The sequence below is a fragment of the Ptiloglossa arizonensis genome, chromosome 7 (assembly GCF_051014685.1).
Source record: "Ptiloglossa arizonensis isolate GNS036 chromosome 7, iyPtiAriz1_principal, whole genome shotgun sequence".
Lineage (NCBI taxonomy): Eukaryota > Metazoa > Arthropoda > Insecta > Hymenoptera > Colletidae > Ptiloglossa > Ptiloglossa arizonensis.
This window is the reverse complement of record NC_135054.1, coordinates 17,560,498-17,584,475: the sequence shown is the minus strand read 5'-3', so window position 1 is coordinate 17,584,475 and position 23,978 is coordinate 17,560,498. Positions and strand designations below refer to the sequence as shown.

The 23,978-nt window shown below is 41.7% G+C and overlaps 1 protein-coding gene and 1 long non-coding RNA gene across 2 annotated transcripts in view; both read left to right on the top strand.

The window, feature by feature from the left end:
• Positions 1-813: 813 nt before the first annotated feature.
• LOC143149434 (uncharacterized) lies at positions 814-10,539 on the top strand. The gene is made up of 3 exons (XR_012992783.1): positions 814-917; positions 9,402-9,528; positions 9,657-10,539. It is a non-coding gene; the product is annotated as an uncharacterized LOC143149434 (long non-coding RNA).
• Positions 10,540-15,054: 4,515 nt separating this feature from the next.
• Positions 15,055-23,978, top strand: part of LOC143149119 (uncharacterized) — an 88,381-nt gene continuing 79,457 nt past the window's right edge. Inside the window, exons 1-2 of the mRNA XM_076316211.1 lie at positions 15,055-15,253; positions 15,976-16,185. The gene's annotated coding sequence lies outside the window, so the exon portion shown is untranslated. The remainder of the gene's footprint in view (positions 15,254-15,975; positions 16,186-23,978) is intronic.

Sequence of the window (23,978 nt, the reverse complement as noted above, 5' to 3'; positions counted from 1 at the left end):
TTGCACTATAACAGTCTCTGTATTTCGTATCCAATAAGAAACATTGAAAAATGACACGTTCCCTCGTGGATGTTGAAAATTATTTTGTGTAATTTCTCCCTTCGATTTTTCTTCTATTTTAGCCGGTTATTTAATCGGTGGGTGAATTCGAGCTAGATTTATACTTATTTCTTTCAACGTAATCGATGATACGGTTTCTGACATGTGACGTAAACGGTGGTCGTACATCGTACACACTTATATCTTTGCAAACGTTCATTACTGATCTGCAATCTCACCCAATATAGGACCTCGTGGCGCAGTATCGGGTACTCCGGTTGCGTAATAATAGGAAACGAACAGAAATTGCAACGGGGATGCAGACAGTAAGGTTGCAACTTTCTGCATCGAGTCATCGATGTACCAGTAAATAGAAACGAGTTTTGCTACTCCAGTTATTAGCGTTTGTTTTCGCGGGCTCGCGGTTAAGTGAAATCTATTCTCCGCGAGAGTGGAAATTTTACTGGAATTTTTATCAGCGACGCGGTCCCTGTATTGTTCATTAACAACCGCGTCGATGAATAAACTTTGAACGTTCGGTGAACGGTGCATTTTTTTCTTTTTTTCAGAGAGAGAGAGAGAGAGAGAGAGAAAAAAGAGGAGCGAAGGAATTTAAATAAATTTCGCTGTCGGAGAGTCGCGCGAAGCATACTTTGCGTACCGTGCACTTTTTGCATTCTCTGTTCACACGATATAAGTATGAATTATTTTACAAAGTTTTCCGCTGCAACCGAAACTCTCGTTTCAGTTACGAATAAGTTTGCCACCGGTGCCAGTGCATGCTAGCATTGTGTACATTTTCGAGCAGTGCTTGGGGAAAATTACAGTGCTACAGCTGCTTAAAGGTGTTTACCTGGTTCGGTAATCGTTCGACGGTGGTATGTAAGGCGCTGATTTCGCTGGATGAAGTCCAGAGAGTGCACGTGTTATTAGAATAGTTACGGTTCAACCAAACATTGGATTTTTTTTTTATAGAATGTCGTAGAAGTCGAGAAAATAAATATTCTAAACTGTTCGATTATAAAGGGGACGATTTTAACTTGAAATACAATTTGAAATCTACTTAGGTAAATAAATAAAAAAAAAAGAAGGATTTGGGAAGAAACTATTTTGTCAGCGATTATATTCTGTAATTAGAATCGTAAATTTGAATATACTGCTTGTAAAAAATGTGGTAGAAGTCGAGAAAATAAATATTCTAAATTGTTCGATTATAAAGGGGACGATTTTAACTTGAAATACAATTTGAAATCTACTTAGGTAAATAAATAAAAAAAGAAAAGAAGGATTTGGGAAGAAACTATTTTGTCAGCGATTATATTCCGTAATTAGAATCGTAAATTTAAATATATTGCTTGTAAAAATAAAAAAAATTGAAATTCCGATATATAATTATATTGTACTCTGTGCAATAATAATTATAAAATAGAATTTGTCCGGTAATCTTTAGAATATTGGTGACTGACCAATATACTGTCGCAAGTATATTAAACTCTGTTTCGTATAAAAGAATATTTAATTGGCTATTAAATATCCTTTTCGCGATTCACGAAAATTAATTAAATTTCCAGGGGGTAGCAGAATAAACAATTATTACACGGGTTAATAACAAATTGATGACGTCAGCCGGTTGCGGAACTCCGTATTAACTTTTAATTACTTAATTAGTCGCGGTTGCTATTTTAGGCAAGGGTGTTATGAAATTATTCGGGCACCGGTTTAAATTGAATCGTATACAAGCGTTTGTACGCCCGATCGATACCACAGATACGCCGGCAGAAAAAGACCGAGTAAATGTTTAAAGATACTAGCAGATTTGAAAACACCAATTTTCCCCCGGGCACACGGATGCACCGAGTGTTCAATAATTCATGGAAAAAATTGGAAACACGACAAACCGAGGGTCTCGTTTCCGAAGAAATTGCATTCGAGACGTAATATCATTAACGCGTACGTAAACAATGCGATACGATTACGAAAGTTGAGAAATACGTTTCGTACATTTTCACAGTGTTGTACATTTTCACTCAGTGTAAAAAAATATTGTCAACTTTTCTTTGAAAGAGCTGTCGTTTTTGTGTACACAGTTCGGTATCAATCGACTGTAGAATTTATTTAATATTTCCACAGAATTTCGTACAAAACGTAGCAACAATTCTCACGTTGGTCGCAAAGAGAAACGCATAGATGCAGGCGAAAGATTTTTCTCGCTCAAGGTCACTGCTCCTTCTATCCCCACCACGGTGCGAGGATACGATGGTTTCCTTTCCATTTTTCGCCTTTTTATTAAATCGAAGGAAAAGAGAAAAAAGGTGTGTACCAACGAGACGAAAGTCAGAGATCACGTAGTAGCGTATATATACTTCTGGAGGCTTGAAAATGCTCAATAAAACATAGTTTATGATATGTACGTGACAAGAGCCGGGAAACGCGGTGAGATCATAAAAGTGAGAATTGTGTCTGACATGATTCACGGTTGTAGAACAACGACCTTGAGCCGGCTAAAATCAATGTCCCCACAGTGGCAATAGAAATATTTAACGCAATTAACAATTGAATTGCGCGAACGATTGTAAACTAATTTTTCAATCAAAGACACTTATAGTCAAATTCGAAGAAAACTTTACATTTTTCACTTATCGTTACAAATAGAATCATCATCTTCTCTCGGACCATTACTAGATAAAAAGAATAAATACCAATGCTTCATTTTGGAGCACCTAATATAGTATTTCGTAACGAAGAAAAAGAATACACGAAATTGAGCAACGATTAAATATCACTAATGGGCACGATAGCTGGTAAATGAATCATAGTGGAAACCCTTTGGAGCGGATATAGCTTTAAAAGGGATTCGTATTAAGCGAAACACTGGTTATCGAGATTCCACTGTACCGGAACAAAGGTCGTCTGTTAAAGGACAGCGACGAAAGGGTTAAACCGGAGTGTCCTTATAATTAGATAAACCGTGTTGCACACGCATTGTGCATACTCACGCGCAGCGTGCACGTGGGCGCTTTATCCTCGGTGCTTAATGGAAGCCGAGAGAGAGGCTATTACTTTACTTGTTGTATTATGGCCCGTGTTATCATTGTAAAGGTCAGAAAATGGACGCCCATCTTCCACTCCTAACTCCCTATCTTTGATATTCCATAACGCCCATACATCTTCCATAACGCCCATACATCTTCCATGATCCGAGGAAGACGTGATTAACTTATTCCGGGTCGAAAATTGAACGAGGATCTCTCGAGCGTACAATGGCTCGACAATTTTTTCGTTGAATAACGTGTAAAGGAAACATATTTTTTTTTAAAAAAGTATAACGGTGTAAGATTCGATGGAACTCGAGTAAATTAACTTTCTTCGTGAAACAAGAATCGAGTTAATCGTTCAGATGAAGTATGGAAATACTGGTCGAAGTTCGGACCACTGGAATTGCAAATATGGTAGATCAAAATTTTTCAAATCGGTGTTCGAAGCAATCGGTAGATCTTTGGAAACATTCTCGAAACGTTTATTATTATATTCATCGAAACGTGGTGACGTTAGTTGTCCGTACTCTAGCTCTGGTATTTCAAAGGATGCAGGTTAAACGCGATCGTTGAATGCAAGAATTGCGCAATAATAATTTTTCCAGCAAGAACGAGACCGCTCTTTCTCACCGAAGTATATTAAAGACGGTAAATTTAACCGGTATTCTTATAACTGGTCACAGAATGCAATTTTGTGAATTACGCTTTAATAGAACGCGAAGCCTTCGCTCGCTCGTTAGGCACGCACTATTAAAACCGTGGTTTTTGTTCTATTTTCACGATGAAGCGAATGCACGGAATTAGCGGGAGTAACGTAAAACCGAGTTGCAGATTTGTTCACATGGATCGTGATAATGGTTGCTGATAGAAATGACCGTGCAATTTCGTTCCCTTTGAATTCGAGAAATAAAAAGAACGATGGCGGAACGTGAACGATTTCGATGTGACGAAGTGAAGTTACTATAGTGTGCATATGCACGTTCCGAAGATAGGAAAGATAGTTGTTCGATCGATTAGAATATTGTAATAAAGCGTGCCAGCGTAATCGTGGTAGCAATGTACGGTTAGCAATTCGGAAAATTGAAAATTTTAACCGAGTTACATCGGTCTGTTCCCAGTCACATCGGTCCGGTGAGTTTATCCGAAAGTTGTAACTAAGTCCCTGAACGGAGGATCGGTTTGATAATTTTAATCAAGTCCCCGGTCACATTGGTTCTGGAGCAGCCAATTGAAAGTTTTAATCAAGTCTATGGTCACATTGGTCCGGTGAATTCGTTTGAAAGTTATAACTGTGTCTCCAATCACATCGGTCCGGCGGATCTGATCGAAAATTTTAGTCAAATCACCGGAAATGTCGTCTCGTGGTCCGATACCAATCGAATACTAATATTTTCTTCGAGTGCTTGTAAACAAATTTTTCCGTTAATCTTCTTTCAACAAATGTCCACGTGAACTCGACGCGTAACAGTGTTTCAACGTTTAAGAAGAAATTTTTTTACAGATTTTCAAATCGATTCGAACACCGTGATTCTTAAAGCCTAATGTTCGAACCCTCGAATAAAGTGCAACGATAAGTTTTTCTCAACCTTTCCTCGTAATATATTACAAATACAAAAATAATAACACGGAACGATAATTTACTCGATTTCCATCGAATCTTGCACCGTTATACTTCTTTAAAAAAAAATATGTTTCCTTTACACGTTATTCCGTACAAAGGTCTCGATATTGTTAGATACTTCTAAGCGCCAGTGTTCTATTTATAGTTCACGTTGTAACTCGAGAAAAAAAAATTTCTATCGCGAAAGAATCACTTTTTCCCATCGATTGAAGTAGTTTTCGATGCAACGTCAATCTCAAAAACAATAACAACTCGATGCTCAATTCATATGAACTTAAAACGTTCCAGAGACATCGTTTTTCAAAATTATCATCCAAAGTCGAACGTTCGAGTTCTCCTTGTCCCTTTAATAAAGTTTCGATGCAACGTCAATCTCGAAAACAAAAACAACTCGATGCTCATTTCATTTGAACGCGAAACATTCCAGAGACATCGTTTTCCAAAATTATCATCCAAAGTTGAACGTTCGAGTTCTCCTTGTCCCTTTAATAAAGTTGGACGACTGGTTTCACGGTGGCAACGCCGGTAATTACCGGATCGAATGGATTAATTCCTTTTTAAAGAGATTCGCTCTCGGTGGATAAGAATACCCCGGGCGTTGCATTATTCACCGTTACCATTTTCGACGTTCTCCGTTCACTTTTAGACGTGGTTCTTGTTTCACAATATTGCGGTACCAGGGCGTAATCTTTAATGGAAACACCGGTCCGTCGTGATTCGTCGTAAGATGGCCGGGGTAGAGGAGCAACGATAGAAAAGTCGAGGGAATATTCTCTTTCGTGTGGCCGCGAAGAATACCACCGGTACGCGTAGCCAGAAACCACCAGGATATTGTACATTTCCGCGTGCTGTCGGTTTCTGCTATTTTCGTGAATTTTCCTGGGACCCGATATAATCCGCGAAGATTGAGAATACTGCTCGTATGAAATGCACACGTTCGTGTACGGTACGTATTTACGTTAATCCCGAGCATATTTCGTCGAGTACGTTCACGATCGTTGAAACGAAAGCGATATCTCTATCGAATCGGTGTTCTGCACTCTGGGAATCGTTGTTCTTTCATTCCAGTTTCTCATCTGTATCATTTTTTCGCAACTCGATCGAATCTAACGGGGATACTTTGTTTTCTTTTTCTTTCTCTCTTCTTTTTTTTTTAGGTTCTGAATTGTTCGGATTATCGGAAGCTCGACATCGAATTGTTTGCGTTACGAGCGATCGAACTTTGAACTATTTGTACTCCCGTGAACTTTCAAACGTTGAAACTTTTACTATTCAAGAGTCATCCGAATCTAATACATTCGTCCGTGAATTTCTTCCGTTATATTGTAACGCGGGTCGTTTATTCTTGTAGAATGACTTCCAGTCTTAAATGTCAAGAAACGTGTGCTGCACTCTGAGAATGGTTGTTCTTCCATTGCAGTTTCTCATCTGCATAATTTTTTCGCAATTCGATCGAATCTAACGGGGATACTTTGTTTTCTTTTTTTTTTTACGTTCCGAATTGTGTTCGGATTATCGGTAGCTCGACGTGAAATTATTTGCGTTACAAGCGATCGAACTTTGAACTATTTGTACTCCCGTGAACTTTCAGACGTTGAAACTTTTACGATTCAAGAGTCATCCGAATCTAATACTCTCGTCCGTGAATATCTTTCGTTATATTGTAACGTGGGTCGTTTATTCTTGTAGAATGACTTCCTGTCCTAAATGTCAAGAAGCGAGTGCTGTTTATATCTTCCTTCCTTTTATTGGCTTCGCGTAATTCGTGTCTGCAGAATTTTAAGTCATTACTACTACTGGCCATACGCTCGTCGTTTCTTTCCGCCACTTGCCACTATTCTCTGCCACTTTGATAAAATTACTATTCAACGTGGTGACCGTGGACCGTCCTCCTTTGTAATATTACACCGAATTCGTGCTTTCGTAATCAAACATCGTAATTTACATTCCGTTCGATACTGCAACAACGTTCGCTACACAATTGAAACGCTTTATGGCTTCCTATGTGCGTAAACCCCATCGAAACAAATATTTGAAATCACTAATCAGTGTGAACTTCAATTAGATTTTACGAGCGAATTATTTGTATCGTTACGACGATAATGGTTGTTGTTTCGGGTTGTGTTGGTGTTCGATGTATTCTCGTTGCTAGAATTTTGTTACCTATACTTCATAAATGTTCGCGATGCATCATTGGGAAGATAAAATCGTTTCTACTTAAATTGAAAATGCACTTTATCCGAGTGAAACGAAACGAAAAATTTATTCGAATAAATCAAACGGATAGTCGATAGTTCTGTATTGGAATATTTAATCCAACGATTCTGTAAAGTTACGGTACAAAATTGCTTGGAAAATTTATTCGAATAAATCAAACGTATAGTCGATAGTTCTGTATTGGAATTTTTAATCCATTGCTCGAGAAATCGTACAAATATTTAAAAACGTCTCACCGCGATTTGCATTCGTAGCGATTCGAATTTTCAAATTATAACTACGGTATTTCAAATCGTGTGTACCTTTTGCAAGTATCCACGAAATCTTTGCAGTCTGATAGATTGCAGGGCTGTGATAATTCGAGTATTCGAGCATTCGGTACACGCGCTGTTGCCCCCGGTTAAATTTTCTTGCCATGGACGTAGTAAGATAACAAATCGGATCTGCAAACAATTCTGCACACTGAATTCTAGACGTTGGCGTACAACAGATATTTATCTTCCCGTGTTGCCGATTGTATTTCCCGAACATGCAAAAGTTTGTTTTCTTTAGCTTTTGAAATATTGATGATTTACGTACAGTCGTGGCTGCATTCGGGTCAAACAAGAATCCACGTTGCAAATAAGTAACAAATGTACTGGTTGTTCGCTATAAAAAAAATATTACGTACGCGTAAGCAATCTGTTTGCCAAGCTCGAACGCAGTGTTGTCTTTCGAGTTGTCACATGGTCGTCCTTACCATTTTCTAGAAGTTCTATAGTAGTCTTTTTCTGTACTTTGGTACGTACACTTTCCTCTAAGTTGCATAATAAAAATTGTACAATAGTTTTCTTTTCTTAAACGAATACGTAAGATCGTATATAAAATGTATTCTAGGGAGAAAGAAAGATCAGTTCTGGAAAGATCTCCAAGGCTGTTCAAAATTAACTCGACACTGTTCATATTTCTCTTATTCATACTACGTTGTCTCAAAACCATATACGATCTTTCGTTCTTCCTACAATACATCACAATTATACAATTCCTCTTAAATGGTAATTTTAGGAACGATGTAACCACGTAAATCGTACTTAACAATTCACTTTCACCGTAACTCACTTTCATTGCAAATCGTTCACTTTCTGGAACGTCTACCTGTCCTTCAAGCTGTCTCAGCTTTTCTCGACCATGTGACAACCTATTATTTTCAACGGAGAATATTTCACGCGTTCGAAAAACGCTACGCCCAAAAAGTTATCCGGTCTGGCACGAATCTCTCCAATTTCGGTAACAATCCAAATGTTTGTGTACCATCGGTGATTTTAATATCAGATCCGATGACGAGCGTTCCAACGCGATGCTCTCGTTGCGAGGACGAAATCTCGAGCCGATTGTAACAAATGTTTCTTGCAGCTTCTACTCTCGACGATGAATTTAATTACGGTTATTAAGACGTCGGGCGTACCGTGGACAAATACACGAGGTTCGAAGCACTCGAGTGGTTTGAGAATATTTATAGCTTTTATTATTTCAAACGTGGCACTCGGATCCTTTGAATACGTGTCAGCCGAGCAGGTTAAAGTCACCTTAATAACAAGTCGGGCCCGGTAACTATGAAGCAAGATGTGTATTCGTGGTTACCTTTTCATGTTAAACTTTCATCCTCCTTGTGTTTACATGTAAGTCCAAGCGAAACGTTGCTAGTACGTCGAGCTTAATTTCACTGTGCAACGTTCCTACTCTGAATACACATGGTGTCTATTTAGTTTTCTTTTAACGGGACGTAACGCAACGGGATTTCAAATTGCGGTGCTTCTTTCAGAAAGTCGCAATACTCGCTCCCCCTTTTTTTGTCCTCTTCATAATTACGGAGATATGGACGAAATAAACACAACGTATTTTAATTTAAGAATATTCTACCACCGGGATCATTTCGATACAATTGATAACTATTTTCCACTTAAGAATCTTCGATTCTTTCTCACAATGAAGGACAATTCTCGAAAATATTTGCACAATGGTACAAACGTTACCCATTAGGATTAAAATAACCCTTTCTTTGTTTTATATGATCCACTTTATAATTGAAAATCACTCCTCGAAAAATGAATCTCGCCCTGTACAATTCTACTCTACGTGTATCAGTTTCTGTTAACTTACTCTGTAACACACTGTGTTCTGTGCAGTTACCTGCACCCAGTAACACGATGCTTATCATTTTTACAAAACGGTCCACCGTTGAACAACGAACGTATCGTTGCGTAAACACGTTCGAGGCGATCGGGATAATTAAAATCGTCGAGTAAACAAATCGAGTTACCGTTTGCCCGCTTTATTGAATCTCCAGTTAATCACCCTTGTTGTGACGTATTATAAATGTCACGTGACTGTGGACAGCCTCTACTCAGTATTTAAAGGTTGCAGGCGTCACCCGTTGTACGACAACGTGTGCACGCGAAATTACGCGCACGGTTGGATATTAATTTTTTTTTTTTTTTTTTTCTTTTTAGCATCGTTTCGTAGGCACCGGCGGCAAAGCGTGTAAGCGGCAAAGGAACGTCACGGTCGTCGTTACGGTACACCTACAACCGCCCCGCCTTGTCTATTTGACCGTGTGGAGCACCGGACGAGCAAAAAGTAAGAGTGTTGTTCTAGCATAACATCGGCCGTGTCTGGGCCGTGTCCGGTTTTTTCACGGTTCATCCGGTTGACGCCATAAATACGAGTAAGTGGGCAGAAGTTAAAGGTGAACGTTTAACGTCAAGGGGGAAACGAATGTTCAAAGTCCGTAAACTTCACGAGCGCGGACGAGCAAGTCCGACAACCTACGCGTTAAGAAGGACACACGTGGAAGATGAAATGTTAACGAAGACGTGGGACGAGCCAGAGGAACGCGACACTTCCACGACGGAGGAACGGACGCCGAGAACCACGAGGACAGTTGGATGGACGAACGCGTAACATTGGTCGAGTGTAGAACGAAAAAGGAACGATGCGAGTGCAAGATTATCGGACGTTGAGAATCCGAAATGTGAATTTATAGATAAATTTGTAGGTGAATTTTTTAGAACGTGAACCGTTTAAAGGCTGGGGAGAACGATTAGTTACTAAGAGGGACTCGAATCTCTGGATAGGCAATTCGAACGGATAAGGTAACAGCGTGATATAGTATTCGTTGCAACAGGGGAAAGATGACTTGAACGGAGGAACGAATTGAATTTGTAACAGGTTGCTCGATAAGAAACGGATCAGGTTCGTCGTTTCATTTTTCTAAATGTGTTACTACCCTTTGATGAACATGTGCAAAGTTTCGTGGAAATCTGATTCATTCGTGTTATTTATAGTTGTTCAAAGTTGAAGTAGTGTCTTTTTATAATGGAAAAAACGACGAAACTTATCGAAGAACCTAGCAAGCTCAGTTAAGTCTCTGAGAGTGCATTCTGGAAATATTATCACGCGGTGGAAGTAACACTTAGGATCTTGTTACGTTCCAAGTGGTGTCTATAGACATCAGCCTCGAAAGGGTGAAGGAAAGAAGCAGTTAAGACGACGGAAAGAATACGATATCATTGTTTTCCCGTATCTCTTTTCATTTTCTTAACAACATTAGCGAGAGTTGCGATTGCACCTCTGTCGTTGCGCGAATGTTGTCTATAGAGTTCGATGGTGGACAGTATTCTCGTTGGCAATTAAGAAAGAAAGCAGTCAAGATGACGGAAAAAAGTGCAATATAATTTTCACGAGCTTCGTTTTATTTTTCTAGAAACTCTCGGTGAGAAGTACCATTAAATCTCTGTCACGGTGTAAACGTTATCTACAGAGTTTAAAGATCGAAAGTACCAGGTATAATTTTTAATCGGATACTATCCATTATGCGTTTCACGAATTTCTTTTTAATTTCTCGACAACGACGCGCGATCGGCGCACGGATCCAGGGTTGTTTTTTTATTTCGTTATTTTTTTTTTTTATTCCGCTCCTTTATGCGCAAATACCGTGCGGAGATAACGTTCAAATATCAACCAGCCACGAGTGCAATCCTATTCGTTGTTTCAGCGAACGCCGCGAAACACGTTGCGACGAGGAAGTCGGTGGTTCGGGTATCACCGCTGATATTCAACCACTGCAACTCCACTGTCGCAGTTACAACAACCGTATACGAGTACAATATCGACGTATTCTGCGTTTGAAAACATGCGAGGCATCGTGCACGCTGAATAGAAGTAGACCAGTCAAATAGTAGAGGTAGACCGAGCAATGCAGTTTCTGTTTTCGTGAATAGTCGATTCGAAATAAAGTGACCGCTTTAGATCCCTGGAAGATTATCCCCATCATACTTGGCTTACATTGGTCGTTTTACCCGTTTCGTAAGCTACGTATCCCTTCGACGACGAGCTAAGGGGAATAAAAGTAAAAAAAAAAGACAGTTACGTTCACAATGGAGGGGGTGACCTTGAACGATCAATTTATATCGCTCGTACCCTTGGCCGAGACTGAGTAACAGTTTAATCGTTATCGTTTATCTCGATAACGATTAAAAGTAGATAGGTGTGACGATGTTTTCGATTCGGAATAATCTGGGAGACGCTCGTCTAAAAGGTACGAGCAGGTGAAGTTTTAGCAACAATTGAATCTCGAGCGATAAAGTCGTTCGAGTAGACGATCGTGTAATTACTTTAAGCAACGTGAGTTAAATCTGACCACAAGCTACTTTGAATAATTGAATTCGCCCCCTCGCGCAAGGTGTTTCAAGTTTCAAAGCAGAAATTCTAGCATACAAGGAATTACTGAATTAAATAACAGTCGTTTGAATAACTCGCCGGAGCGAAGACAATTTCCTCTCGTGCATAATTCATAACGTTCTTTTATCGAGTCGATGATCACCGCCACGAAGCGCGTTCTCCGTTCGTTTTTAAATTTCGTCAAATATTTTCCGGTTCTCTCGCGCTCCTCGCTCTTAAACTCTCTCCACCGTAGAATCCGTGAACGATATGCACGTCCGTGCACCCCGTGTCTGAAAATTACCCGCTGCATAGTTTTCGAATTAACTGCACTGCTCGAATCAACGACCGTCTCGGTTACGTTTGCACGAGCGTTCTGTGTCACGGCTAGAATAACCGCTATTCGACTCGTAACAATAATATTGCGGCTGAGTAACCGACGAATGTATTTTTTCCTTCTGTATTTTCAGACCTCTTTCAACTATCGTTAAATTAATCAGTGTACAAAGGAGAACGTGTTGAATAAACCGCGCCGACAATTACGAACGCGGAACGTACGTGGGTATTTTTTTTTTTTTCTTTTTTTTTACAATGGACAAAAATACGAGACAAAAGTACTCGGACAGTGCATGGATATTGATAAAGCCGTACGAATAGTGCGGCGCACTATTTGTACCGTGTTATTTTATTTAGGTTGTTCTCGTGCGTTTTTGAAGTTTCTCTATTTAAATTTGCAGCATTCTGTATGTTGCAACGAAAGAACCGTCCGCAGTAACTTCACGAATGCGAAACAAGTGAAAAGTGTGTACGGACTGAGCGAATTCTTTGATATTTTATAAACCGTCTCGAAAAGGAGCAAGGAGGGGGTACGGAGCAGGTAAGGCATAATTCTAGGAAGAAGAAATAATCATTTCTGGTTTAAGGAGGATGTGGTATCGATGGGGGAAAGAAAGATCGTCCCTGGCAGAAATTACGAGTCGCACTGGAACGGACGTTTTACTCGGTCTGCGACCGAGCAAAAGTTATTCGACACTGTTCGCATCCCACTTACTCGTGGTGGCACATTCCTCTTAACATACATCGGGCGGGCCACCTTGATTAACGTGTTTTGTTTGCTAACTTGGAAGACGAGCCACGTTGATCAACGTCCTCTGTTCCCCCGATTCAGAAGTCGTGTCACGTTGATTAACTTGTTTAGTTTCCGGTAATAAATATATACATATATATATGTATATATATATAATTTCCACATACTTAACGTTAGAAATACAGAGACGTTCACTTTCCATTGTTGAAGACAGAGTTGAACGAGAAGATTAAGAAAAATATCCAATTCTTCTTGCTTTAGTAATAAATATTTATTAATAACAATGATAGCAATTTTCTTCAATAAATATTCTTTATGTATATAATTTCTACATAGTTAACGCTAGAATTGAAGAGACGTTTACTTTCCATTGTTCAAGGCACAGTTGAACGAGAAGGTTCAGAAAAATATCCAATTCTTCTTGCTTTAGTAATAATTATTTATCATTAACAATGATACTAATTTTCTTTAATAAATATTCTTCCACTGTGGAATACCAGGACGTTCCTCGGATCGTTTTCCACGATCGTAACTATTGTAATAGACACTTTCGAATGCTCGTGTATCTCCTTAGGTGTATTCGTTCCATCGTAAAGTGAAAAATATGAGTTACGTTCCGAACATTTTTGAAAAAAGACTCTCACCGCGTAGCCGAACAAAAGAATGCTTTTAGGGTTAACCGGAAGACGTCTGTTCCATATCCGTCGATCCAAGATCGATCCCTCCTACGAGCCACTGGTAAGAGGAATATGATAATTGTCGAGCGACGTGATCCCAGACTCGAGGAAGCCTGAACCGAAAACGTCCAACGCGATACGGTTTGCAATTCCTCTACGGGATTGATCTCGCGATCTCCCGTCTCGTCCCGACGCGTCCAGTGGAACACACCCATCGATGGTCAGACCTCGTGAAAACATAAGCATCGGTGAGTAACAAAGGCGAAACGGGAGTAGAATTGCGCGAAAACGAGTGAACCGAAGGGCAGGCGAAGCGAGTCGGACGAAGGAACAAAGAAAAGAGGGAAGGAAAAATACGACGCAAAAGGGGTAAAAGGAAGAAGAAATAAAAAAAAGAAAAAGAGAGAGAAAAAAAGTAAAAAGGGAGCACCTGTTCGATCTTTATCAAGGGACGCGCGGTGGATGGCGAACCGAATTCGCTCCGGTGAAACACAACGCGTAACAAAACGCAAGAGAAAGAACGATCGAACGAGAACGGGGGAAAGGATAAAACAAGAGAACAGCTGCTTATACATGCAGGTCAGCAGGGGGTAGGCAGTGCGAGCAGGGTAGGGCAAGAGCTGAAACGCAGGAGCAGTGACAGGGTGCAGGGGGATCGAGAGAGAGAGAGAGAGAGAGAAGGAGAGCGAAAAGGAGAGATAGAGATAGAGAGAAGGGAGAGAGAGAATGTTAGGTTAGCGTGCGTCGAGCGAAAGGGGCGATTGACAGGGGCGGGGTGGGAGTGAGATAGGAGGGAGGAAGAGGGCCGTAGAGGCGCGCCTGCGTGTTAATTCTCGAGAGCTCGCTCTCATCCGAAATCCAGGATCCCAGTCGCGAGCGCGCCGCCGACAGAGAGCATTCGGAGGACGGAGGATACCCGGTCGCTGACCTGGCTGCCACCCGGCGAGAGTCCACCCTCTCTCGCGCTCGGTCTCTTTCTCTCACGGCTCTCTTGCTCGCTCGCACCCAACAGAGCCACAAGTTAGAATCCACGAGGAACCGGCCGGCCGGTTGTACCCGGCAGTTGTTGGTTTTCGCACGCACGAGGCCGGGAGCTCCCCGATTAGCGTCCAAGGACGTGGAGTGTCGTCCACGAGCATCGTCGGGCTTGGGTGTCGTACCAACGGGCGACTCTGCCGGCCAGAAGGAAGTCCGAAAACCGACGGCCGTTTGGAAGACGGTCAGAGGGACGAGCACGTTACCGCGGACGACCCTCGCTTCGAGACGACGTATCCGAGTCGTAGAGAAAAAGAACCAGAAAGAAAAACAAAAGAAACCAAAACAAAGTATTCGTACTCGAGAGGTGGAATCGGGGTGTGTTTAAGGGGGGGTTTCGCCCCCGTGTTCGTCGGGCTCCGAACGATTAACGAGGACAGTATCTGTCTCTCTCTCTCTCTGTCTGTCTCTCTCTGTCTCTCTCTCTCACTCTCGAGGAGCGAGAAGCTACGTCGCGGAAGGTCAGTTCGCTCGTAAAGGGGAACGGCCGGTTACATTGTTCCGCCACCCCTAGCCCCAAGCCCCGACCCCCCCTTTCGGAGTCTCCAGGCGGCGGATAGAAAGCAGCCGATCGGGGAGATCACGGATAAGCTCCGAACGGGGACGAGGAATCAGGTGAAAAAGACATTTTTATTCTCTCCGAGGCCGCGTTAATCGCGTAGCGAACCGACCGCTGTGTAACCCGGCCCTACCTATTTTTTTCCATCCTCATCGCCCGTATCGCTTCCCCGTCTGACGCGAGAGCGGGACGAAAGTTGGACGAAAGTTAGGCAATAGTCGGCCGAAGTCCGGGCTTGTTTTCAACCGGAAACACGGGCAACTGGAAGGAACATACCGGCCGTGGGTGAGACTCGTTTCTGTTTTCCTCGCTGCTCTTCGCGGCGAGTATTCTCCTCGTAACGTGTAACGAAGTTCGAGCCCGGGTCGAAACGTAGAACCGTTAATCCTGTTTCGGTCGGGTCTGGCTAATGGAAAACAGTTTTGGCCGTGGTAATTGGAACGTTGCGTGGCTAATGGAACGGAACGAAACGGTGGCAAGTTCCCGGGTCGTTCCCGCTTTCGAGAAACAGAAACCGGGACCGTTGACAGGAAAGCGGGGCGAAACCGGCTAATATTTTCGTCTCGTGGATTTCACGCGCGTGTTTCAACGGATCGGTCGTGTCGTGCGAACGTAAACAGTGGAGATACGGTTTCGGTTGCTCGAATCCGGGGTGAACATTTTTTTCCTCCAAGAAAATCACCGGCGCGATCGATATCTTCGTAACTTCGTACTCGACTCGTCGTATGTTTTACGTGCTGTGCGTAGATCCTCGCGGTACGGTAATTCCCGCTTTCAAGAAACAAATGCGACATAGGCGTTCGCTCGAAAGCGGGGCAATGTTTATCGAGAGTCGGGGACCGACGAGGATACTTGTCCACGGGTTGGTGAATTGTTCGCGTTGAATAAACACGAGGTGGACGATACTGGCTCTTGAATACGGGGTATAACGGTCGAGTCTTGAAAGCGGGAATTACTCGTTCGCCGTTAAAGGGAGTTCCTAATTGCGAGGATTTGTGTCTCCGCAGAAGCATCGGAGGGACCTGAGTGGCTTGCGCGCTTTGATCAGCAACGAGGATTCTAGTAAATCGGGATCTTTGACATCAGAAGCGGGACCAGAGACCCAAACCACCTGGAACGTGCGTAATACACGAAGTGCTGGGTGTCGGGGCTGAAACCAATCCTGATCGGTGCACGTGTCCACGATACGAATACGCTCGAACGGTATAGATGCACAGGTAGGTGTCCGGGTGTGTGGGTGGGTTGTATGCGTCGTGATTAAAAGCTCCGAACGCGATCGTATATTACAGTCACTATGGATGTAACGGCGTTTGAATGGCCAGTGGCGAATGCTCTAACGATTATTTGCATCCGGAGGTCTGTGAAATCGAGTTATCGGGAATACGTTAGGTTTACATCGAAAGCCTTGCGTTTAAAGTATTCTAGAAAAAATTATCTTATAAAAATCAAAAATTTTAATCTTCGACGTTATTTAAAGTACGCATCGATACGTTTTTTTTTTTCGTGAAAAACGAGGGATCGTTTTTCAACGAAATTGATTTTATCAAGGAGCACGAATATTTTACCGATAAATTGCACGATTGCATCGTGTTTTATGATAATTCTTTAAAATTTATAATACAATTGGACACACGTAGGATAAAGTCGAATACTACAATGGAAACGGTCAATTTGAACTTTTAACGAAGAACAATTTCTTTTTCTCGAAAAACTTTTCCAATAGAAAAGATTTATCACTGTTTTGCCACGGTTACGTTCGTATTTGGTTACACTGACAAATTAACGTGTTAATTTGCAACGATCCACTCGCGAATAACGGTGAGAATAGTGAAAGTAATAGTAGCGATAAATCGAGCTTGGTGACGTCAAGAAGTAATACAAAAATTAAAATATGAGAACACTTATTTTAAACGTTAGACAAATAATGAGACCATAAATACACTTTACGACCATTCTGTGTGCGATATTCCGAAATTGCGTGCACTGTAAGAACAATCATCGACGATTGAAGCGTCTACAGTGGACGAATATTCTCAAAAAGTATTAAATTTATCGATTAACGATCGGTATCGATCGCGACGCAATCGTCTCTATATTTGTTACGTAATACCCACGGTGATGTTTTATCGTATCAACAATTTTTTTCGACATAAATTTCGTAAAGCTCTCTTTAGAAACGAGAACAAAAACTGATAACAAGAAACGAAATTAATTCTTCGATTTCTCAATAATTATTACCCACAATTATATCACGTTTTTAAATCTCGACATCGATGCTACCCAAATTCATTTTCATTTATCGTCAAATTTTATTTCTCTTATTTCGTTCGTGTTTAAATCTCATTATTAAAATTTCGATCCCTAATTCCGGCAAAAAAGAAAATAAAAATTGTTTTCCATTATGGATTTTATTACGTTATCGATTATACACGTACCAGCCGAGATTCCAGGAATAGACTCCTAAAGACTCAAATGCTTGTACTGTCTATTCTATTCTGTTTCAATTGTTCGTTTGCTCGTACGTTTATTATAATCTACCGGGACCAGAGTGAATGAATTAATACGGCTCAGTGGAATGTGCATTCGAGAAGATTTATTTATTTAAGTAGGTGTGTTCTGAATGCCCGTATTATCCACCTAAAACAATAGGTTGCCGCACCAGAATCTGAACATCACACACACGTAGTGTATACGTGACATAATATTATGTAGAAGCGACGGAAAGTTATTCGTGTGCGCAAAGGATTGCACGCACGCGTTTCTACGGACATTTAATCGTGAATATTCGTGTCAAATCGTTTGCACGAAAAAAAAAAAAAAAAAAAAAAAAAAAAACGAAGGAGACAGACATTTGTACGAGTCCAATCGAGCTACTCGATACCGAGATTCGTTTCAAAGCTTCCTCGTAAATCAAATAATTTGCGTAATTGTACAGATATTCTTCCTTCCTGGATCAAGGTTTGCTCGTACCAGGTAAATTAGTAATTAGCTTACCCGGTACGGCGAGCTTCTTCATTAACCTTTCTCGTGGATCGTATCTCGAACAAATATTGGAAGGAGTTTTTCATTCGACTTTCGTCGATATTGAACGACCTCGGTGTTGATTTTCGATACCTTCGTGCGAACGGTTCAAATGTGGTCTCGGCTCGAAGTTGGACAAAGCCTCGTCCATTGGAATTATTCTATCGTTATTAATTAAATTATGTGTCTACAGTGTGGAGGAATAATTTCCATTACTCGATACAACCTACACGGTTCCGAACAATACGAACCGAATTGTATTCACGGTCTACAGGAAGTTTCAAGATTGACCAAATTTACGAAACGAATCGAAACGAACCTCGAGAAAGTTGCGAAGTACGCGTGTCCTTTGGCGAAATGTTCTCGAGACGTGATACATTAATCCTGTTGAATATCGTTGAGTAGTTTAAACGGTACGCTTGAAACTGCCCCACGGAAAAGAATTCAACGGTGTTGTATCAATACTCTTGGCTCTTTCGTTTTTACGACAGTTGCAATAAATACCTACAAAGTCCATCTTTTCCGCTATCGAATATCGGAGTGTCGTAAAACGATACTATTCAACGCTGTCCGATAATATCACGGTTTTCGTGTACGTTTCAACGAGACCGTAACAGTGGGACCGAAACGATCCACATTTCTTTTTTTTTTTTTTGTAAATCACGGCCCATTACGTAAGTAATGTCGTTTCTTATCTCGCTCGTACGAAACAAGCGTATCCTGTTTAGGTAGAAACTGTTTCTAAATGTTTAAAAATCGTTCTAACCCTGCTCGAACGTTCAGATTTCGTCTACAATTTCGCACTCGCAAGAAAAATGATTTAAACGAGTGATTCGATGAAACTTATTTAAGTGTATTGCACGCTTCGCGAATTCGGGGAAGGGAACAATGCCAGAACTCCTGGTAAGAACATTCGCGAGATATACAGAGAGGACGCTTTAAATGAGAAAGTATCACCACTGGCTTCTGAAAACTCCGTAAAACCACACTTCCACTTAGAATTGTTTTTTTCTTGAAAATGACACTCATCGATGAAATGCATCGAATATGTTATACCATCGTATGTTCCTCAAGTGAGAACGTGGTGTTAAGGTTATATTCCATCGCTCGAAAGAATCGTGGTTCAAAGCGATCAGCTTCGATAACGAAGTATCGAAAATTGGGTATCGATCGGTACAATAATCACTCGAAAGATGTGGAAAAAGTGTAGAAGCGCGATGAATGGTGTTCCAATGTTCACTATTTTCTCAAGTGTGAATGTGGATTAAGGTTACGGTCCATCTCTTAAAGGAACCACAGTTGGAAATGGTCAGGTGTGACATCAAAGCGCTTAAGATTGGGTCATCGATCGATACAGTACGTAGTCACTCGAGGAAATGGGAAATGGGAAAAGTGATTGGTGTTTCAAAATTTAGTATTCTCTCACGTGGGAATGTGGGTTAAGGTTACGGTCCATATCTTGGAGGAATCACGGTTGAAAGTGGTTGCGACGCAACAGCACATTAAATGTGCTTAAATCGTCGATTGGTGCAATTCGTAATTCCTTGAAAATGGTGGAAAAAGATGTCGTAGCTCGGTGAGTAGTATTCTAAGATTAAACACTCTCTCGTGTGGGTTAAGGTTAGCACGTTAAATGTGCTTAAATTGTCAATTGGTGCAATTCGTAATTCCTTGAAAAAAGTGGAAAAAGATGTAGCTCGATGAGTAGTATTCTAAGATTAAATACTCTCTGGTGTGGGTTAAGGTTAGCACATTAAATGTGGTTAAATTGTCGATTGGTGCAATTCGTAATTCCTTGAAAATGGTGGAAGAAGATGTCGCAGCTCGGTGAATGGTATTCAAAGATTAAGTATTCTCTCGTGTGGGTTAAGGTTACATTCTATCTCTCGGAGAAGGAGCTACGGTTGGAAACGATCGGTGGGTTTTGATAACAAAGCACTTAAGGCTCTAATTGAGACGGGGCCACATTTAACGGTGAAAAGAGATTGTGGAAAGACTACTGGGCTGATCCATCGGTACAATTCATAGTCACTTGGAAGAAATGGGAAAAGTGTCCGAGCTTGGTGAATGGATACAGCGCACCGCCGCTGGCGAACTTCGTTCAACGAACGAACGAACGTTTGCGCTGCATTAAGGAAAGGGACAAATTAATCGACCGTTTCAGAACCGTATTGTCGCTGGAAATGAAAAGTGGGTATTCCACGACGATCCACAAAGAAGACAATGGGTTATGAGAAGACAATTGGAGGGATGCCATTGCCATGTTCAAGGACCGCCGGATCCGGCGAAGACTTTATTGCGCTGTTGTCGAACTTTCGGACTTCCAAGTGCTTGGAATCCCGAACTGGGGAAGTAAATGAACATTTGAACTGGCGAGAGCTCGACCATATTACTTTAACTTTATCAACATTTCGAGCGTTCGCAGAAATCCATCCGCCGGGGGGTGGAGGTGGGGGTGGTGGTGGTGGTAGTCGCCAGCGAGAGAAAACGATGCGATGGTCAGATACGTATAGTGCCTCGTAGCATGTGGTACCTACTCGAGTGATGAACAGGAGATATAAGAACCATGAACAAAGTTCGTATAAATATGTGCCCTACTTGACCTTGTTTCCAAGTTACAGCCATTTTTGTACTCCGAGAAGTATTAATCGCGAACTGGTACGACCGTTTTTTACTCAAATTGTATAGAACGCGCGATAAGTTCTCGATATCTCTCAAACGCTCTCAAACTACTCCGCTCTGCTCGAGTTGTGTATTCGGTAATTAAATTTCATTCCGAGCCCTCGCTACAAAGCTCGCGTTCGCTTATTACCGGATCATTAAAATGGCTGCAACTTGGGATGGAAGTTGTACAAGACACAATTCTATACTTCTTCATTTTTTTTATATCTCCCGTTCTATCCGCTAAGTACGTTTAGTTATTAGACGAACTAGTCGCGAGTTACGACTCTTCGCAGTAGTGCTTCCAGAAATCTTACAAGATGCGTTCGCCTCTTCGAAGTCGTAACGGTTTCTTAATTTTCGAAAACGTAAATTATGACTCTTCGCAAGTTGTGCTCCGAGAAACCTTACAAGATGCGTACGCTCCTTCGAAGTCGTAATGGTTTCTTAATTTTCGAAAACGCAAGTTACGACTCTTCGCAAGTTGTGCTCCGAGAAATCTCACAAGATGCGTTCGCTCCTCCGAAGTCGTAATGGTTTCTTAATTTTCGGACACGATCTCGTATTCGTGGTAGTGAAAAATTCTTTATTCACCGGCCGAGGCGTGGTTTTTAGCCCGAGCAGATAAGCCTGCGTGTCAGGTTTACGAGGCGTGCATCGGCGCGCGAAGGGGCGCGACGACGCCATTTGTCGCCGGGCCAGTCCGCCGGTCGTGTCGTTTCGAGCAACTTAAATCGGCCGCGACAATCCAGCTGAGATATCGTCTTGGCTCCCGATAGGGGATGACCTACGCCAACGGCGGCCCTTTAATACCGTGGGATGCGAGCTGAGTGGAACGGTACGATGAATAGGCCAGCTGGACTGCTTCTCTCTCGAGGCGTTTTCTCGTTAAGAAGCCGCACAACGGCGCCGGGTTGACTCTGTGTTAAGCGAAGGATACTCTCGCCGTTTTCTTTTTCCCACCTCGAGGAGAACAAAAATGACAAGGGCAAAAGGGTGCTCCCTGTCCTTTCTCTTCTCCCTTTTGGGCGGCGAGCCATTATCTACCGTCGGGTCGTCTCGCCCCCATCGCGCGTACCCATTAGTTACTACTGTGATTGTTTCCGGAAACCGAGAGATATTTGCCGCACGTGTGTGCCCCGCGTAATTGCACCGCCCTTTGTAATTTTCGCCGAGTAATTCCCTCTGGTTTGAGTTACCGTCCTCCTTTAAGGTTATGATGGTCGTTTCGCGCCTCCGCGTAACTCCCGTAATCGCCGCCAGAGGTACAACCGATTCCTCGCCGCGATGCTTCCCGACAATTTATCACCGCAGAATGTTTCGATAAACGGTTCACCCTTAGTTTGTCCGCAAACTAGGAAGTCAAGTGTATCGACTATTTGGCCGAGAGGTGACTTTGCACGTAGCAAAGTGTGCCACGGAGTGATTAGGTTAAGGTGATCCCCTGTAGTAGTGTTTACCTAACTTTACCGATAATGGCGTAGTTGGACAGAACACATGATTCAGTTCGGCCGATCTTTGACCCGAAAGTTCACTAGCCAGCGTTGATTCATGTTCGTACAGTGTTTGGATAATGCCTTAGTTCGCGCGTAACAAGAAACTCGCGTATTCTGATCGTTTCGATGGGCATCGTTAAACGTTTTACGAAGTGATCAGGTTAAAGCGATCCTTTAGAAGATTTGTGTCCACCTCGTAATTCCCGTAATTGCCACCAGAGGTCCGACCGGATCCTTTTTCGATCCAGTGTCGATTTATGTCCGCAGAGTGTTTCGGTAAACAGTTGGTTTTAATTTGTCTACAATTAGGAAATGCTCCGACGATTTAGGTAAATGCGACAAAATGCGCTAAGAAGCGATTGGATTGCGGTAATCCTCCACAGCGGTGTCTATCCAATCTTTTTCACGCGTTGGAACTAGTACACGATTCATTCTTTAAGGTTATGACAATGTCACGCCACCGCGTAACTTCCGTACTCGCCACCAGAGGTCCAACCGATCCTTCTCCCGAAAGTTCTCCATCCAGCGACTATTTATGCATGCAGATTGTCTCGATAAACGACCTGTCTGAATTTCTACGCAACTAGAAACTAGCTTGCTCGGACAATTTTAGCGAATGCAACAACGTAGAGTCATTTGCGTGGGCGATTCTCTATAATAGTCTATCAAACTTTTCGCAGTTCATCTAACTCCTCTAACCGCGACGTAGTTGGACACGGCAGATGACTCATTGTCAGCGCCATAGGTGTTATCCGTGACACTCTCTTTGTCGATTCATCATATTTCATTATCGAAACCGGGTCCACGAATCCTGGCCTAGAAATGTAAAAATTGTGAACTACCAGGGTCCACAGTTATCGACAGTTTCGAACTGCGTCAGTTACATGGTTTTGTATACACGGAGTTCCTCTTTAACCCCTCAACGACGTCTATGGACTGCACTTTTTTTCATACGCTGTCGACCTCCATACGAGTATGGACCGACGTTTCTTCATATGCCGCCGACCTCTATACGTTGTATGGACTGGCATTTCTTCATATGATGCCGCTATACGTCGTATAGAGTGTCGTTTTTCACGGACAGCGGACAATCTCTTATCATAGCCCTCTGGACTCGTATTGCGTTCACTGATAAACAGTTGTGGATGGAACTGTCTCTAATTTCGTATTTCGGTATTAAATCTTCAAATAATTAAAGATCTTTAAATACTTAAAGATCTTCGAATAATTAAAGATTTCATTATTGTATTCTTTTAAGGTTATGACAGTTGTACGGTGACGTGTAACTCCCGTAACTTCCACCAGAGGGCTACCCAAACCGATCTAACGTCGGTTCGTATTTTAAAGGATCCATAAACTTTTAGAACTTCTATATACATTTATGAATATTTTCAATAAATTTAGGTGCACCGAATAAAACGAACGAGTCATTTGACTAAGTGATTCCGTACTTACTTCGAATACCAAAGTTTAAGTCCAACCGCAATCCACTTTCGACGATCGAATACCTTCTTGTACACTTTCCGAATCGTTAATCATAAACTGTTTATTCCTCGAAGATCTTCTCTAGACGTGACCCAACCTCACAGAGACCTCGAATTATTCGATTCTTACCGCTTCCTTAACCTACTCATGACTGTCAAAGAATACAAAACACTTGGTATATTTCTATACTTTGTATACTTAAAAAACAATCTACATTTTATACACCCTGTAGGTATGTAACCATCTCCAAAATGAGTACACAAAATCGTAAGTTCAAATATTTTTGTTTGCAGAAACTTACAGAAGATTGTAACATAAATTGTATGTTCGTTGTATAAAAATTAATA